This window comes from Dasypus novemcinctus, chromosome 10 (assembly GCF_030445035.2).
Source record: "Dasypus novemcinctus isolate mDasNov1 chromosome 10, mDasNov1.1.hap2, whole genome shotgun sequence".
Lineage (NCBI taxonomy): Eukaryota > Metazoa > Chordata > Mammalia > Cingulata > Dasypodidae > Dasypus > Dasypus novemcinctus.
Window position 1 is genome coordinate 30,122,281 of NC_080682.1, and position 14,085 is coordinate 30,136,365.

The 14,085-nt window shown below is 36.5% G+C and overlaps 1 pseudogene; it reads right to left on the minus strand.

Moving 5' to 3' along the window:
- Window positions 1–7,992: 7,992 nt before the first annotated feature.
- On the minus strand, window positions 7,993–11,612 carry LOC101437038 (phospholipid-transporting ATPase IG-like; annotated as a pseudogene).
- Window positions 11,613–14,085: the final 2,473 nt, after the last annotated feature.

Here is a 14,085-nt window from a genome sequence, read left to right on the forward strand (position 1 = left end):
ACAAGAACCTTTAATTCTGGGTAATCTGTGATGGCTGGGAGGGCAAATGTGGCCCCAGCAATTACATGTCTGTCTTCCAGATATGTATTTTGTGTTGATGGATTATGAAAATCAATTTTGAAAATAAAATATAAAAAAGTGATAAAAATGAAGAATGGATAACTAATCCCTGTTTAGAGCATAAGGTGAGGCAAAATAGACTTCTTTCATAATCCTGATGGTTGTTAAGTATTCAAGACTGGAAAATGTCAAGGATAGAAATGCTAGTAATTTTACTTTCTCAAGAACTATAAATCTTAATTCTGTTCATGTTCTGAAATCTAATTTTAAAGACTTGTATATGTGGTAATTATTGAATCAAGCAATATGTATGATGACTTGGAATCAAATCCTCATAGAAGACATTCTAATCACCTGAATTTCATGAGTTCTAGAAAGAAAATGAAAGAACTGTATATGTCTTTCTACTCAAATTAATGAAAAGTGAAAGCATCTAAAGTAATTTCTGTAAGTACTTCTAATTACTAATAATTATATGCATATATTGTAGTATAATGGAAAAATAACCCTTTCGTATAACTTAAATCAATACTTAAAATGGCAGTTTACCACTTCCTCATTCTTCCTTTTTTGATCCAGTAATTCTGACATCAAAGTCAGTATTACCTTAGGTTTTCCAACAAAGAATATCTGATTAACTGCCTCATTTTACAGATGAGCAAGTGGAAGCCCGAGGAAGTCATGAGTTTCCAAATCACATTAAGATATTAGATAATAAACTTACAACTCCAACTCACATCCCTCTACTCCAGACATGCCCCCATCTCTCTATATGCTAGGCTCATTATTACAGTATGAAATATTAAAATCTTCATTTTATAAAGATTCCATTTGAAAATGCCTCATTGTGCTAATTATCTTAATCACATTTATGGCAAACATTAGAGTATAAAACTTGGAAATTAGTCCAACAAAATTGTTTAGTCAAAGAGAGGATATAAAGAGCTGTGTCAAGATGTCTCATATGGGAATGGAATTTAGAGAAATATCCTCATTCAGAATTAAATATGCAAAAAGTATTAAACTTTGACAGAGTTACATAACTTTTCTAGGCTTCACAATCTTCTCTCCTTTCAAGGAATCTAGAATATGCATTGCATACTTTTATTATTTGTTTAAAAGATGGATAAGAAACTTATGGTGCTACCACCATCTACACAGATTTGTGATAAATGAGTTCTTAATACAGAAAGTATGTTGTGAATTTGTATATAGCTGCCCAGCTTAAATTAGTCAAATAAAATATAGAACAACCAATTAAATTTGACTTTCAGATGGATAATGATATATATATTGATATATATTGATATATATATTTGGGGTTAAGTACGTCAAGAATACTATCTGGAATACATTCATATTTAAAATTGTTTTCATTATTACTTCAAATTTCAAATTAAATTGGGGATCTTATATCTTTATTTGTTAAATCTAGCAAACCTGTACCCAGTAACTGAGAATCTCAGGATCATCCACTCAAAAGATATGGACTTTCCTCATTTTGGTGCTGTAAATTCCACATGCCAAGAATCCCCTTAGTCAGACTTCCAAGAATGAAGATCTCATAGGAGACTATCACTTTTGGTAAGATTATCTCTGCTTCTGAAACCCAAGAGATAGATTCTAGATGTTCCAGCATGGAAGACCTGAGGTCACATGCAAATATGAGGACTCTCAATGTTCCTGCTCTTAGGATTTAAGAACAAAACAGAAGACAGGCTCTTATAGACAACAACACTATTGTAAAGTTAGTTTTAGTGTCCTATTTCTGGGTTTCTCAACCTCAGCACTAATGATATTTTGCTTTATTGATACTGTGGGGAGCTGTCTATGTATTGTACCATGTGTAATGTCCCTGTCCTGTACCCACTAGATTCCAGTAGCTGCACCCTACCCAGTCCTGACAATCAAAAATGCTCCAGATATGGTCATATAGCCCCTTGAATTGGGAGTTTTTTTATTCACCCTTAGATAAGAAAGACTACCATATTTCCTTGATTCTGGTAAATTTAAACATTTCTGCAGTGTAATTTCAACTTACAACTATGTGCAGATTTAATATCATGGGTTTTTTTCCTCCAAATTATGTTAAGTGTATTAATTAAAGTATATATATATATATTATCTTTAATCCAGGGTATATGGTATCTAATATTCTCTCCTTAAAATTCCTTCCCAGTTATTTTTCTTATTGTCTTAATATTTTTTGCATACTGTAAAATCTTATTTTTAAATTTTTATTTCTTTACTTATTTTTAATTGTTTCTTTGAAAATACTTAGATTAAAAAATGTTACATTAAAATATATAAGAGGTACCCATATACCCAACACCCCACCCCACCCCATCCCAACCCCACTCCTCCCACATCAGCAGCCTCTTTCATCATAATGGAACATTCATTGCATTTGGTGAATACATTTTGGAGCACTGCTCTAAAATGCTCTAAAATCTTATTTAGAACTGGGTTTTACTTGTTTGCTTTCTCCAAAAGTCTCATTTTATTCATTTCATGTGAATTTAATCTAAACACCTGCCTATTTTCCCTTGTAAAGTCACTCAAAACTTCACAGAATTATGGAGACATACATTGCTGACAATTCTCAGGTTCTGTATTGCTCACTCTTAGGAAACACTTTTTCAGAACATGTATTTGAGTAGCCAAGCTATGTAAAGTCTTCTATAGACATGTCCATGGAAAAGAATCTGCTTCTCCTCCAAATACCCCAAATTATAATGTCTGCAGTGGCTGGAAAATTCACAAAATTGAATTTTCCTGAAGAACTGCTTGAATCACAGATATCTTCTAGATAACATACATGCAAAAGAATCCATATTTTTTCAGAATCAGTAAACAAAAGGCATTCTGCCTCCAGGCTCTGGAGAGCTTATTTAGGGGATATGCTAAGACTCCTATATTTATTCCAAACCTTGTAGCACCAGGTCCCTAGAGAAAATCTGCTGCCTTTACTTCAAAGCTCTCAAAACAAGAAATTAATATTAACTACTGTTTTCTGCTATAATTAGATTTTTTTGAAACCCTGAAGGAACACAACAGTAGTTTTATATACATTTTATATGGCACTTAGATAAAGGCTTAAAGGCCTTCTCCCTGTGCTCTGTGATATTCCTACCAACTCAAAAATGTATTGTATAATAATGAATCAGTAGAAATCATGTTTTAACATCCTCAAAAATAACTCTTAAGATTATTTTATGCTCCTAGCCTCTGCAAGTCATAATCGCCTGGTGTTGACACTAACCACACTGGGGATGTGGGAAGATCCAGCCTTCAAGTCCCTCTGCTACTTAGTTATTTTCTGCTAAGGGTGTTAGGCACAAAGTATCTCTTCTTGGACATTGAGGATCTGACAGCCAATACAGAGAATTTTTCTCACTGTCCACAGAAGAAGTAACATCTTGGGCTAGTACCAGTATTATGAGGGTTTCTAACATTATTGCCATGATTCTAGATCCCTGATAAACATATAGATTGTCTACTATTTACAGTGTTATCACATGCCATTTTTTCATTGACTTTAAGGTATATTTTCACTTACAATAAAATCTCTGAGATTGAATCTATTTGACAATTGAGAATAAAAATATCATTATATTATAGCTTAATTATAAAAGCTAATTTATTTAGAGTATTTAACAATGTTGACTCTTATAAGGGTTTAACTATGAAATGGTAATAGATGCTGAGGAGAAGAGTGAACATTGAGAGAGAGTGGTACTGCCAGTGTCTCCATCTGTCTAATCACTATACCCATAAGTATTCTGTGGACTAATTGAGATTTATTCATTCCAATTTGTGTCTTTCAAAATAAGTGTTACTGATGAAATTGTGGCCACAAGGGTTTTGTGTATTTGTCTAAAATTGTAGCTAGCAACACAGGAACAACTGGCAATAGAACATATGTTTTGCTGTTGTTGTTTTGTTGTTGTTCTTTATTTTGTATATTCCTCATCTAAATATTTTTCACTATTGAACGAAACGTAAAAATAAACAGCAAAAAACCCTTAAAATCTGATAATGATGTAGCGTAGCATCGAGATAATGCAGATTTGGTTCCAGATTGCCATCAAGAAGCATTTGCAGTAAAGCAAGTCACATGAATTTTTTGTTTTCCTAGCACGTGTAAAATTATGTTTACACTATAGTCTATTAAGCGTGCAATAGCATTATGTCTGAAATACGATGTACATATATTAATTAAAATGTGACACAGAGACATGAAGTGAGCACAGGCTGTTGGAAAAATGGATCACATAGACTCGTTCAAGGAAAAGTTGTCAGAAACCATCAAATTATAACAACAAGCAATATTTGCAAAGCATAATAAAGCAAAGTGCAATAACGTGAGGTATGACTGCACTTTAGGAGTTTGAAGTGTCGTTTGCTCTAGGCCTATAATATCATGAACTACCTCTAATTCCTACATTTGTAAATATGATTCTCATTATAATACAAATAGCATAAAAGTGATTCCAAAAGAATTAAGCAATTGGTAGATTTCAAATTTCAAACTTGGTTCAAACTTCAGAATATGAAACATTTTAACCCTGTTTACTGTTTGCTCAGCTCTTAAACAAATTTTGCATTGAAGATTTAAGTTAATTTTGGAATTCTGAGCATCAGTTTGCTGGTCACTGATATTTTTTCAAAAGCAAATTTTAGGCTAAGATGAACAAATGCTAATACGGAGGAGTTAACTGATTCCTTGGAATGTGAATGATAAATAGGAGGAACTCTTATGGAAAAACATATACAAGTGTCTAGCCAAATGGTCCCATTCAGGGTGATATTTAAGGCATTTCTAGTTTATAAATGCCCTCCTCCCACCTATAACTATTGTACCCATCTAGAGGCATGGGACACTTCTGTCAAGTTAATAATACGTCAATGACTTATGGAAGAAAGAAGATGTATTTTGTTGTCTCACATATTACCAATGTATTTCATGGCTTTGCTACAATATGTTATGTACATTAAATGTTAAAAAACATTAGAAAATATTTATATTTTATATTTATTAAAGGAAATGAGGTGAGTGCTGTGTGATATCATCAAGCACCTTGAGGAAAGACAAAGTCTAAGAATATAGTTTATATATGTTATATATATCAGCATGTTATATATATCAGCAGATATGACATAAAATAATAGATTAGGACAGGATTCTCATAAATAATGTTGTGGAAATTATTGTACAATTTGGGAAAAAGGAATTAGACAAATATTTATTTATTTATTTTTATCATGCCAAAGTTTATTGATTACATCAAATGAAAATTTTGTCATGAAAAAAGGCAAGTTGCATTCATAAAAGATGGCATTCACATTTGTTATAGAAAGCAACAACATAGATGTAAAAAACGCTTGAGTGAAAAATGTAATATTGCAGTCCTAATTTGCAAGCTGAAAAATGATTTTGTTAATTGTCAACACTTGCATTAAATCTGCACACTTTACCACATGTAATTAAAAAATTCCATCACTAAATAATGAATTTTGCAAATTTAGGCTCTACATTTATACTGCTGCTGGTGTCTATGTAGTAGATATGGAATTCATGTTTTCAGTTTAGTAGGCAACATCCTCAAACAATGGACAACAGTTGTGAAAATTACGAGGACATGTTGAAAGTTCAAAAGTATCCAAATTATGGGCAGATGATTCTATTATAGTTTTTTTCATTGTCACAAAACAGTGGTTAGATTGTAGTGCTAGGAATACTGGCTGGCTTACTTCCATCTATGCCATCTGCTAACCACACACTGGCCATTCTTAGCTTTGTAAAAAAATAACTTTCAAAAAAAGGAAAAGCTAGGTCCTTTCAAGGAAGTAGGTTATTCTGAATTCGAGCTCCTCAGCTCCTCTACTAACTTCCTTTGAAGTTGTAAGGAAATTTCCAGGCAGCCAATGGTATTTCCACTACCCTAGTATTCTGAATATGTCAAATCACTAATGGTTCTGCATTAACCAAGCCTATCATCTCTTCTTTTTATTCACAGTCCCTATAGGTCTTATGTAAAATAAAACAATAATACAGCAATAGCAACTAGGAGAACAAGAACAAATCATTAAAAGGTTTCCTGGGTTTACTTTTTGGTTCTTTGGAACAGGCAAATTATAATATTAAGACTCTCTTAGCAGATTACCTCAAATAAGGCTACTGTAATACAGCACACTTAGGTTAGGTGTGATGGGCACCTAACAAAATACTCAAAAAGGAACACTGAAAGATTAGAACACATGAAATATGAAAAAGAGTCAGTGATGAAGGAATGGGTTCTAACTGAAATTGTCATTTTGAGAATTTAAGAAAAATTACATCTAAACATTAACCTAAAATGTGTATGTAAAAAAAATCAAATGTGCCTTATGGACCAATTAAAATATACTGGTGCTGAATGAATCCAATCCTTTTCTAGATCAAGGTACAATATAGATACCAGTAACCGTACAGACAAAATTGGGAGCTGGTATGAAAAATTAGGAACTGACCAAAGGAACCAAATTGAACACTCAGATACAGAACCGCACATATTCAGCCAACTGATATTTGACAAGGCCACCAAGCCTATTCAATTGGAACAGAACAGTCTCTTGAATAAATGATGCTGGGAGAACCCAGCCCATTTTGAAGCCCATTCAAAAGAATGAAAGAAAAATATATTTTAAAAAAGACCACTTCAATCTAACAACCGAATGTAGTCATTTGTAGTGTTCAATTTAACACTGAATGAAGACATTTCACAATCATTTTTGTGTTTGACGCAAACTCAACAGGAGACTCAAAACTCCTTTTGGACCAGCAAGTCAAAGTCTTTACCAAGGTGAATTGCATGGTTTAGAATTAGACCATTACCTTGGCCAGGTTAAATAGGAGAGACAATACTCATTGTTGACAGAGTCATGACTGGGAAGGCTCAACTACCCTCTAAGGAGGATTCCTCCTTCCCAAGTTGGCAAGTTAAAAAACAAGTGCTGCATATATGCACAAATGTGGCCTATTTAATATAAAAACTGTGACTGTTTAAAATTAGCTATTCTTCTTCTTAACTCTCAATAAAATTTTAAAGACTGATGTTCAGAATGGCTTTTAATTTTGTGTAATTTAGTTTGGTGTTACCCAGCACATCTCAGATCCCAGTAAAATGGATATAGGAAAATCTATTTCCTATTACAAGGACTATTAAGTGAAATGTTTTATGCTTTACTCTCAAGTTGAGTAGCACCCCCACAGGTGGGGTTGAATGGACAAGAACAAAAATAAATAAATTTCCCATGCCTAAAAAAATATCCAGCGTTAACATTTTTCCCACAGTAAGTGTTCAAGATTTTGTTTTTTGTGGTTTTTTTTTTTTGGCAAAGTTGTCCTACCAGGATATCATTTGCATGGAGGTGAACAGAAAGGATTAACTATTCTATCAGATGCGCTGATACCGTTTTCATTTAGTTCTCCTGTATTTTCAAGTATTCCTTTCACAGATTTGAAAACAATAATTTAAGATTATCATTCAACCAGAATAAGTGTGATCCAACCATCTTATTTCTTTTGCCAGGCAAGCAAAAGTAATATTAGCATATTTATTCATTCTCAAGGCAAGACTTCTACATTATACTATTGTATTGAAGTCCATTCACAAAGTTCATGGGTCAAAAGAGCACCCATTTGGTGGTTAAATTATTCTATCTATAGCCAGAATTGTAAATATTCTTGCTTTCAACTTTCACATAATTCTTAACTTTAGAACTTCAGTCACAAGGGCTGCTTGCAATAACTGCAAATGCTTAAGAGTCATTTAGTATTTTAATGCATATTTATTCTCTACCCTATACAAAAGAGAGTGGTGTAGTTTGTTGCATATCAAGTATCCTGAGATGATAACTTTATGGACTTGGTTCTTCGTGCTTTCTTTTTTAGCTGTATCCACTGTCAATATGCTTGTCGGACAGTAACATAGGCAGTTCAAGACTCGGATTCTGTTACAATATATTAGATTCATCTGAGAATGTTCGTAAAAGAAGAGGTCTGATTGAAGGTCTGGTGGATAATGAGTCGGATGCCCTTTTACAGCCCAGATTTATCCTGGCACTTCTTCTTCTTACATTCTTTAATACTATCAGGAGAATATTGGGAAAAAAGGCTGATAAATATTAGAACAATGGCCAACCATGTGGCTACAGAAGACAGCATTTGAGCAAATACAAAATACATTCTCTGCTGTTTGAGAAAAGGCCAAATAATTCCTCCCTAGAAGAATGAGAAAATTACATAAAAGGTTAAAGAACTCCAAATCATAAAATGATTTATCCATGTCCAGAATTGAGTATCCAAGGCAAGTTTCAGCATTACTGTGTATTAAGACTAAAAATAATGGTTCCAAAATTCCAGTTTCCAAACACTTTTCCATTTTCTTCTAGGGATGAAGTCTGGAAGAAAAAAAAAAGTCCCAAAGAAGAACACTGTCCCTTCAAAGGCAGCCAAAAATGTCCAATATAAGAAGGGGCTCAACTGAAGCATCGCATTGCCAGAAATTTTCGTATATAATCGGGTCTGAGGTCAGAGCATCGATGTCGATGTGCTGTTCCAGGAGGCTGTAGGCCAAGATGGGCAAAGATGTGAAGCAGATATTGTACATTGCAAGGTAAGCGGCATCATACAGTGGCTGCTGTGAGAATCCACAGAAGAACTGGTACAAAAACTGTGGCAAAATGAAACAAAGGTTCATATAGAAGAAATACTGTACAAGGTGTGCTATTCTCACATAATATAGATAGATGTCCATGAGCCAATAGCAGTTTCCTCAAATGTTTAAACTTTGGAACAGAATAATCACTATTCCTGGCTGCTTGGTGACCTTCTTTGCCTTTAATACCTATTCCCACATGGGATTCCAAGATCATACTAACATCATTGGAACTATCACCTATCGACAGTGTTATTAGGCTGCCTTTTAAATTCGTCACCATTCTGACAATCTGGGCTTTCTGTAACGGTGCCATCTAGCAGCAGAGTATTTCAGTACACTTCATACACATTTGTAGGAAAATGTTTTTTAATTGTTTGAGCCACAGTCTTGGCTAGAATTTAATATGAGTGACAACGTGGAACCATTGATGATTAATCCATATTCCTGATGTTCTGTCCAGGCTTTTTAAAGGCTTCTAGTACTCTTAGGAAATTCATGCAGCAACTTCTTACGATAGTCTATCAACAGTTCATGCAATCGATCTCTCCTTTTACATTCTTCGATGGTTTTTGTGCTCAGTTCAAGAGCTCAGTGTTGGTTTGGAAAAGGCAGCAGGCATAGCATGTGGATTTGGCTGTCTCCATCTTATTCTCGGTTAGCACCCAGACTTTCAGACCTGCTGCATGCAGAGCTTCAGTGGTCTCCGCAGTTTGATCTTGTAGCTTTTAGCTTGTCTTCCACTGCAGTAGCACCAATCAAATTCATGTTCATCTCAATATCATCAAAAACCTTTTCTATTTTTCCTTCTCTGTCTTGTAAGGTCATTTTTGCCTCTATGAGCTGTCTGTCAATTCTTTCATAATCATCTGGAGTAACTTTTTTGAAGTTTACACAAAGTGTCCGATACCCATCCATTGCATTGCATTCCACATGGGCTTTAGTTAACTCAATTTCATGATTTTGTACCCTAGGAAAAACAGCTGAGTCTGCTCCTTTACAAAAGAGCAATATGTCCCCTGTTTGCGTCTTCACAGTTACACTCATACATCGGCGGACCGCATCAAAGTTTAAGGTGTGAAGAAGTTCATACTGTTCTATTTCTTTCCTTTGGTTCTGTATCTTCATATGGCCAAACTGAATTCATAAAAATGTGAGCCCGTAATTTTTGGCTCCTTTCACCAAAGCTATTTCATCTGGCAAAGAGGAGATATAGGTTAATTCAGCTGATTCTATAGCTCCATCAACAGCATCATTTGTTTTAATTTCCACCATGTGACATAAACACAAGATATGCAGAAATAGCTCTTCTCGATTCTTACGTGCTTTGCCAAAATACATTAAAGGTCCATCAGTTTGAGAGAGTCCATCAATCTCCTGCATTACATCTTTATACATATGTTCATTTATGCAGCATTCAATAAAGTCCATGCTGTTTTCAGTGAGTGTTCCTGTCTTATCTGTAAATACATAATCTGTCTGACCAAGTTCTTCATTAAGGTCAGATGTGTCAACCAGGGCTCCTTCATTAATTTCTTCATCATAGAAGTCCTATCCCATGAAATGAAGAAAGAACCCAAGAATTTCTGCATACATGGAGACAGGAATGATAAAGTTGAACAGCACCATAAATGATAGGAAGTTGGTGAACATTTTCAAAACCTTTAAAATCTCCCGCTCTTTCTGGGTCTTTTAGTTGTACCAAGGTTCATCATATAAGGTACTTTGCCAAACATACTTTACCGTATTGCATACTGCAGCTCTGGTCAGTAAGATAAATAAATATACAATCAGGAAGGCAATGATGGATTTTTCGACAGCAGAACGTTTCTGAGATTTCCCTTGGTAGTTCAAAGCCATTTTGGTTTCTAACCCAGTGTAAACAGCAACTCCATATATCTTCTTGGTATTTTTCAGTGTAGCTCCTTTCAGCAAGAGATTTTCAGGTCCCAAAGACCTGGCAACAGTCTCAAAACTGTTACTATAAATATTGATTCATCCAACAAACTTGTAGAGGTCAGGCTGAGGCTGTTCACATTCAATTGCTTTTTTTTTTTTTGTCTTTATTTTTTTAATAGTACATTCAAAAAATATGAGGTCCCATATGCCCTCCACCCTCCTCACCCCACTCCTCCCCCCATAACAACAATCTCCTCCATCATCATGAGACATTCATTGCATTTGGTGAATACATCTCTGAACACCACTGCACTTCATGGTCAATGGTGAATTGCTGCTCCGAAAGTATCAATGGATTAGGCTGTCATAGTGCAGTGGTATCATGTACTGCATAATGTGTCTTGCAGTTGGATTCTCCATCAAGACTGGCTGTAGTGACATAACAGGTACCATCACTGGTGCTTGATGATAAAAGAATAAGATCACAGGGAAAGGTTTCATCTGCCTGAACTTCTACGATCACCAACCTTGATTTTTTTCACTTTCTTTTCTCACTCGCATTGCATTTTCAATGATGTAAACAGTGCTCTTGTTGACTTCATTGTCAGCTCTGTCTCAGCCAATCCTCATATCCCTGCTTGATGGCTGTAACAGTTATAACAAAGACTAATGGAAGTCCACTGGTAACTGGGCTGGGTGGTGTGTCTACTGTGACCTGTACAAGGAAAATGATGAGAAAATAAAAATTTGCAATTCTCCTAAACTGTTCAAACAGATTCTTTGGAAGGAAATTCCAAAATGTATACTTAGATGAGACTATTCTATTATCACAAAATCTTTGTGCAATGTAAGCGTCTGTTTCTGAAATGGGATGACTGCCAACTAACACAGTGCATGTACCAATTTGTTTTCTTCTCCAGCACAAAAACGGTTCAAGCTCCGGTGGAACATCGCGTCGAGAGCGGCCTGCCGCCGGCCTGGGCTCGATCGGGTGACCCGGAAGGCGCCGTCCACACACCACACTGCCGCGCGGGGAGCCCGCCGCGTGAGGCCAGAGGCCCGCGCCCGCCTACCCCGGGCCACCCCGCCCCGCGCCGCCCGCGGCCCGCCAGTCCCGGGGGCAGCGGCTCCAGCCCCGCCGGCCGGCCGCTCCCGCCGAAGCCCGCCCAGCGGGCGAGCGGGGCGCGCGGAGGCACCTCCTGCCGGGACGGGGGTGACGCAATCTCTCCGCCCGCCCCGGGCGCGGCCCCTGCCCCAGCGCGGAGCTCCACACTCGGCGGGCGACCTCCCCACTCGGGCCCGGGGACCCTCCCGAGGCGCCCGAGCCTCCCCGAGTCTCAGCTGCCCACCCTGCCAGCCAGACCCCTACTCGCCCGCGGCTTCCCGCAGCGGGCTGGGGAGCCGCGGGGCAACCCGCCCGCCAGTCCCGGCGGGGAGGAACCGGGCTCAGAGCCGGAGCGGGGACCGACAGGGCTCCCTGGGGACGCGGGCGGGGGGTGGAGGGGCTTAGTTATGAGAGCCACCGCCTTCTCATCTTGACAAGCGGGGGTTGTTGTGCCGCCCCCGCGTTCCCCCCACCGCACCTCCTCTGCTCTCCCTCCTCTGGGTTTCCTCGCCTCCTGCCACCCCACCTAAGCCCTCTTAGTTCCACTTACTCTAGGATGTTGTAAAGTTAGACAATTATTTTTTAACATTCATTCTTTCAGCAAACATAAAATCACATTAAATCCAATAAATTAATATATTAAGCTTTACATTTTCAAAAGAAAAAGATTCAAAATAAATTGTAAAATAGAGCAAGATTTTCACAGCTTTTATTCTTTGATTTCCAAAATAAAAAAAGAACATAAATATCAAAAAGTAAACTATACTTTAAGAGCATGCCTATATACATAACACTGTAAAGCACATACCAACCTGTGATTTTTTTCAAATATATTCCTTAGGAATTAATGTTTTTAAGATATCTTGCAAATCACTATGATAACATTAGCATCAAGTAGAAAGATGACAAAATTCTTGAACAGAATTCTCACAGAAAATAATATAAAATATCATAGAAAATGAAATGCTTTCAAGTTGTTAAATTTTTCTCTTTTATTCTTAGGTCTCTGATTTATTATGAAAGATCACCTATCTGATCTAGGTCATCTAGTCTCTTAGATAAAATCAGCATTAGAATGTTTTCTGAAGCCCTATATAGCCCAAATATTTTATTAAAGGAAAAAAATGTTTCTTTATATATGTTTTTTAATTTTTAATTTTTAATTTTTTATATGAAAGAAGTTATAGATTACATAAATGTTCCATAAAAAATAGATGGAATCCCCATATGCCCTACTTCCTCCCTTTCTACACTTTCCCATATAAGCAACATCCTTCATTTGTGTGGTACATTTGTTACAGTTGATAAACCCACAGCGAAGTATTGCTACTATCCGTGGACTATAGTTTCCATTACATTTTACACTCTATCTCAGATAATTTTGTAGGTTATGTCAAAATAAATAATGGCTTATATCTGTTCTTGCAATGTCATGCAGAACAATTCCATTATCCTGAAAATGCCCCTATATTACACCTATTTTCCCCTTTCCCTCCCCTCAGAAACTCTAGTGGACACTGCCTTTATATCAATGATAAAAGTTCTTCCATTGCTAAAATAGTAAGTCCATAATAGAATAATGAAGAGGGAAATATTAAATACAAATGAGTTCGTATGGCTAAGAAATTTCAAAGCAGTCAGAAGGTCAGTCCATAAGTTACACTTATGAATGTCTCAACAACATCTCATTGACTACCACAGTAAACAGTGCCTCAAATAGAGGGGGAAGCTGAGGGCTCTAGAGACATCCAGAAACGGTAAGCAGGACAAACTCAGAAATTTAGCACCCTGTCAGGGAGACTTACTGTGGAATTTATGTTTTCCAATGTAACAGACTAAGAGTCTAGTTTCCCTACACATAATTTTTCTCCCTTTCTTATTTGAACCTATAATTAGCACTATTACTTGTTAAATATATGTCTCAGGCTCTTAAATCTTCAGTCCATTCATGTGCCAGCTGAGTCCTGAATTTCAGCAGCGTTTCATAGGCTATTCTCCAGGACATTGGACTCACCTAGGACAACTAACAAGGAGATGATCGACAATGCTTATCCAAGGGAACAGAGTATGTCTGCAACTGCAAGTTAGATAGCTCTATCCATCTGCACCATGGGACGTAAGCTTCCTCTTAATTAGAAACAGAGTGGGCACCTTCTCAAAATCTTCTTTATATATTTTCTTGGTGATTTATACACTTTAACTATATTACTTTATTTGACCTCAGAGACTAAATGTGAAAGTAAAGTTAAAAGTGAGAACTATATCTTTATGGTTCAATCATGTTTCCTCATCACTCCCTTCCTAAGTTCTGAATTCTTC